The sequence below is a fragment of the Cavia porcellus genome, unplaced genomic scaffold (genome assembly GCF_034190915.1).
Source record: "Cavia porcellus strain 051 isolate PalLab524CR breed Dunkin Hartley unplaced genomic scaffold, mCavPor4.1 scaffold_6, whole genome shotgun sequence".
NCBI classification, from domain to species: Eukaryota; Metazoa; Chordata; class Mammalia; order Rodentia; family Caviidae; genus Cavia; species Cavia porcellus.
Window position 1 is genome coordinate 89759638 of NW_026947489.1, and position 6000 is coordinate 89765637.

A 6000-nucleotide genomic window follows, 5' to 3' on the forward strand; every position below is an offset into this window, starting at 1 on the left:
TGCTGAGATGTAAAGCCTATCGCATATCCACAGGTGCATGCCAAGAGGACACCATAGTTATTCTGTGGTCATTTATAACTGGCTTCCTTGACCTACTGCAAGTTTTAACCTGACTTTTCCTTGATTGAACTTGAATTAATGTCTGCTTTAGGGTGATGAGATGTGGAAGTGTACGTCAGTGTTGTGTATAGAATACATCTGCAAAGAAGAGCAGCGTGGAGGAGGCTTGCAGGCCAGAGTGCATTGTGCTTGCCTGGTTAAGGGTTGAGAGCGGGTAGACTATTTCCATGTTTGCTGACAGTATTTTCTGTGAAACTGTTGGCAGAGCTGGCTTTTACCAGGGCTTCCTTGTTACCAGGTACTTTATTACCATGGCTGTCCTCAGAGCTGGGCATGACATTGCTCACCATCAGAATCGAGAAGATTGGCCTGAAGGACGCTGGGCAGTGCATCAATCCTTACATTACAGTCAGCGTTATTGGGTCCTGTCCTAGATCCCCCATCTCCCAAACAAGTGTATGGCAGAGGTTAAATAAAAAAAAGACAAATCCTATGCTTTTCAGGGCTCCAGAAGGGTCAAAACCCTTTAATTAAGCTTGAGGCTTCGAGGGAAAAGACAAAGGATTTTCCAGGTCAGTCTACTATATTAGGAGCAAGGACAAAGGGCGGAGAAACTGAGGAAAGTGCGGGCAATGAGCAGGACCTTGGGAGTCACCTCAAGGACGCCTCCAAGTAATGCATCAAGTCAATTCAGTAGCACTGTCTTACCATGAAGACATGGTAGAAGTGAGACTGTAGGAGTAATCTTTGCAGCTGCAGTCTCTACCTAGCTAATTGGGGTTGGAGCCAAGTGTCCGCAGCTGTGGCCTTATCTTGCCCTTTGAGGTATCTCTGGCCTCACCGGCCACTACAGGCCTCAGCCAGGACCAGTGATTCATAGAGGTTCACTTACTATGAATCAGCTCCCATCGCCAGGCAAGGGGCCTAGGCCTAGGACAGACTCACAGATAAACATAGAAAGCCAAGTAGTAAAACTTAAATCCTGCTCAGAGCCACTTCATCGTGGTCTCCAACACAGGGTAAAGGGTAATGAGTCGGGTTTTCCCTCTTTCACATTACTCCTAACTTGCCACACTTTTTTGAGCATGTCTTGTAGTTAGTGATAGAATTTTCGGTGTGGAAGGGAACCATCTGATAGGATTTTGGCATGGCTAGTAAGATAAGAAGTATAAAATAAAAATGGGCTTTATTTTAAGAATGTGGCGAGAGAACCCTTGACCCTCCAGGGTCTGACATCCTCTCGGCCAGACACGTGGTGTGGGGGCATACATGTAGCTTAGGTTCGGGGTGGTGCCTAAGGGGCATTATGATGCACAGGTAGCCCATTGTACTCATTTCGCACCACAGGTAAATTGCCTAGGGGTGGGGAAAGGTGACTCAAGATAGAGACCCTTGGTTCCGCCTCCAAGGCTTTACCAGCTACAGTGTCCCATCTGGGGCAAAGACCTTTCATCTATGGCAACTCATTTTAATTCACTTTACAATGAGGCAGAATTTCTGCAAGAAATATCGCTCCATCACTAACCATTTCTGACGAGTTTACTGAAAATAGTTTCCTTTTCCTTTTTTGTAACTTGAACCTTTGCTTTGGAGATTGTCTTGTGTTTGACTTTTGTTCTCTTCAAATTTACTGTGGCAGCTTTTTCTTTGGCATGTATACTTTCATGAGCCCTGTCTGCCATATGCGGCAGTTCCCTTCCTTGCCAGGAGCTGGTCTCTGTGCGTGTGTGTGTGTGTGTATATGTGTGAGAGACAAGGTTCCGTTCTCTCCCTGCCCCCCTCCCCCATCTCCCCGCCCCAGCCTCTAGCTTACCTTGCTGTTCTGACTCTCTGAGGTGCTGACCAGAACCACACAGTCTCCCTGCCAAGGGCTTGTGCCGAGCCCTTACCTCCTTGGCTGAGCCCTGTGCTCTGTCTTCCCGCCTTCCTGTCCCTGAGGCTTCTGACCCCAGGCCCGTGGGAGCACCAGGCCTTTGGGACATCTTTAGTGCAGACAGGGAAGCAGGTGCAGCCCAGCAGCATCCAGGCCATGTGGTCCCTGGGCACCACTGCCGCAGTGAGGAGGTGACAGGCGTCTACTTGGGACTTGTCCTTCCTCTCTCTGGTACAGCAGTGCTCTTATCCCAGAAGAGAGAGGCCAACGGTTACACTTTTTTGTTGCAGCTGAATATATTTGTACATCACTTAAGTATTTTAACAAATAGTTACTGGTTGTCAGGTCTGTAATCCCAGTTACTCAGGCAGCTAAAGCAGCAGGATCACTTGAGCCCAGGGGTTTGAGACTGGCCTAGGAAAGACAGTGAAACCTGATGCCAAAATTTAAAAAAACAAAACAAGTCATTCCATTATCCAGAAATAACTGCGCAATACAAGTGAATTACTTTAATCTATAGTTGGAGGCAAATCAGAGAAACATCGGGGCTGAAGTTAACTGGAGAGAACTTTTATCAGTCATAGAAAGGAGCACCGACCCACAGGAGAAAAAGGAGTTCAGCCATAGAGCAGACGTGACTGCACTGTGCCGCGACGCTGACTTCTGGCATTGCCTCTCGGCTTGGATGGACACTGCAGAACATGCTCGGCTCTGTGCTCTTGGCTGGCCGTTGGCAGAGCCGTGTAACCCAGTTGGAAATGTGTGCTGTAGCACACAGGAGCGCCTCGTGGTGACGCAGTGTATGCCGAGCTGGTTTTACACAGGTGCTGAAGTGGACCATGCCTGGAAGGGCTGAAATAGGCCAGTGGACTAACTTAGGTATCCTGAGACACCTATGTAATGAGTGATATATGAACACCGAGCAGCCTTGAAGGGAGACTGTATATTGATTAACTGGGATTCCTGATCCTGGACATTACAACCTACACAATGAGTTAGTGTCCTTCTTGTGGTTTTAAATGTTATGGTAACTGTAACCAGAACTTAGGTGGTGTACATGACTTTTTTTTTTTTTGCCTTTTTGAGACAAGGTCTCTCTATGCAGTTCAGGCTTGCCTTGACCTCACTTTGTAGCCTAGACTGGTCTCAAACTCACAATGATCCTCCTGCCTCCTGATATTTTACTTATTGATGAAAGGTTCTGATGGAGGTTCTCATGTCCATTTTTGGTTCTTGACTGAAATATAACAAAAAATTCTGAAAATGATAAAGCTCTTTCCAAGTCATGTACATGATCAATATTAGAAATTAGGGACAGAGCTACGTTTTCACAAATCATATGCACTGCAGGTTTTTATTGCACCAGAAGTGGTGGGCTGTCCTGTAGGGGCATCAGCTCTTAACCATGCCCTGTCTGCCACCTGCTCTGCACTCATCGGGCCAGGCAGGGTGTGCTCCTTACTCCAGAAGTCTCCTGCCCCGACCCATGCAGTTTCCTACACACCAGCTGCAAATGGGACTCTGTTCTCCAGGAGCCCCTGCAGGCCTCTGTGGTTTCTTGACACTCCTCAGTGTGTGCCTGCAAGCGTCCTGACATAGAAACCTGTTTCTTTCTAGATCTGAACGGCATAGATTTGATGCCTGTGCAGGACACGCCTGTGGCTTCAAGAAAGGAGAACACATATTTCCATTTCAACGTGGACATCGAGCTCCAGAAGCATGTGGAGAAGCTGACCAAAGGTATCTGTGGGATGCGGGGATCTGGCTGGCTGGCATACCCTGGTGTCTGAGCACGGTGTGGTGCATGCGGCACAGGTCGTGCCTGGCAGAGCTGTGTCCCGTGGGTGTCAGGAGACACTAACTTGAGAAAGTTGAATCTGTGAGTACTTTGTAAAAACGTGGGAACTAGGAATCACATGATCCAGGAAACACGGTGGAAAGGCTCTTAGATGTGAAATTTCATTGCCTTCTGCAGCAGAGTGGGAGGTCTCCTCATGTTGACAGTAGGACACAGGGCACTTCTGCAGGTCCTCATGGCCTCACTGGCCTGTCCTGGGGCTGCTGCCCTGGCAGGTCGTTGGTGGGAAGCTGGGCGAAGACAGCACACATTTCTGAAGCACCCAGATTACGTTTCCGGGTTCAGTGTTCACTAGAGTGCAGTGCTGCTGCCGGCCAGACTCATGTTTACTTGGAAAAATTAGAACGGGATAAACAGTTCAAATCCCAGCCTCAAAAATACTGAATTTGGAGAATTTTGTTTGAGGAAAAAGAGATGCTTCACTGTGAGAAACTCTCTAATGCCTTTGCGTGTGGCACACAGTGCTTTGGGCTCTGCTGAGCTGTGACGCCTTCGTGTTCCTCTTCTTGTATTTGATGTCTGTACTCCTGAGTGACTGCGCTTAGGCAAGTAACTGACTCGGGTCAGCCTGGCTCAGAGACCTGGCTGTGCTCGTACAGCGAGGTGGTGCGGTCAGAAGCAGCGCTTGGACCCAGCAGCAGTTTGGGGGCTGCCACACTAGGTTAGAGTCGCAGCACCGCACCACACTGGACACAGGTCACTTTGTCAAATCCTGCCTGTCCCTCTGTTCCCTGCGGTGGTCAGTGAGAACACATGGATCCAGGAGGACAAGCTGGCCATGGTTCACCAGCTTGTGTATTTCCCCCCTCAGGTGCAGCCGTCTTCTTTGAATTCAAGCACTACAAGCCCAAGAAGAGGTTCACCAGCACCAAGTGCTTCACCTTCATGGAGATGGATGAGCTCAAACCCGGGCCAAGTGTGATTGAACTGTAAGTGGCGTGTGGATGGCTGAACGCTGCTCTCAGGTGTCCTCCCAGCCCCGCTTCCCTGTTGGATGACCTTGCAGATCAGTCACCAGGTATTCTAAACAATGCTCTCTTTTGTGGTTACAGCTACAGGAAACCCACTGACTTTAAAAGAAAAATATTAAAGTTATTACCAAGAAACCACTTTATCTTCACCTGCATCAAACTTTGCACAAGGACTGATCCTCACCTGAGCACCCTGGAACTCCTATGACTCTTACCAGCCAGTAGCACGCGTGACAGCTCTGTAGGATCTTCCCTCTCTTGGGCAGGAAGTGGGCCGTGCCCACCCAGCAGGCCAGTGAGTACCTGGCATGGCCACAGTGTGGAACCGAGTCTGGCGTGTTGCAGAGCAAGTCCCCTTTGGGCCTAGGCTTACTGTAGGTGCGGGAACATGCTCTTCTCTGTTAAGTGTGCGATCCATAGTCTGTTTTATAATTCGCCTCTGCCCCTACCCGGCTTCCCAGAACAGTGCAGCTGTGGGAGGCGTGCTCATCTTCAGACCCCACACAGCAACAAGAATGTGCTTGAGTTTACACACCTGCTCCCTGGGGCCGGGCTGTGTGGAGAGGCCCCCCGAGTGGGACGGGCTGCTGGACTTCTGGCTCTGATGTCCCGTGTGGAATAGTGTGCCTTGCCTAAATCAGTGTCCCCAAGTGGTGGCTGTGACTTTTTTCCCCAGATAACCAGATTATTTTTCTGAAAGTGACATATTTTAATCATGTTGATTACCTATTTTACATCACATTGTTATTTTTTCTGATGATTTTAGAGTTAATATTGGAAGCGTCTCAATAAACACACCTTTTTAGATGGGTTTACAGTGTCTTAAGTCTTGTCATCTGAAAATAACTGTGCCCAGTACAAATGAGATACTGCAGGAATAAATGCTGTTTATCTGACAAGTGATTGTGAAACTTCAAAGCTGCATACCTTTTCTTAGTGATGAGTATGGAAAATCAGTAGACATTTTAAATTTTTTTAATGTAAGTAGCTAGGATTGCCATTTATTTTCTGTTTAGATAGATTGGCATTCATCCATACAAAAATGTGTAGGTCAGCAGTGTTTTACAGTTTTGACAGTTTACATTACATTTGAATTAAGAGGCATAAATGAAACTTTCATAGCACACATGAGGTAAATACTGGACACACACAATTGAGATTTTGCTATTCACTATTTTAAACCCATGGTGCGTAAGGGTGCACTGCTGGTTCCTGCCTGTGTGAAGCTCGTGTCCTGA

At 47.9% G+C, this 6000-nt stretch overlaps 1 pseudogene; it reads left to right on the forward strand.

Moving 5' to 3' along the window:
* The window catches only part of LOC100715783 (axin interactor, dorsalization-associated protein-like), a 29132-nt pseudogene extending 23559 nt beyond the window's left edge, over positions 1-5573 (forward strand).
* The last annotated feature ends 427 nt before the right edge of the window (positions 5574-6000 follow it).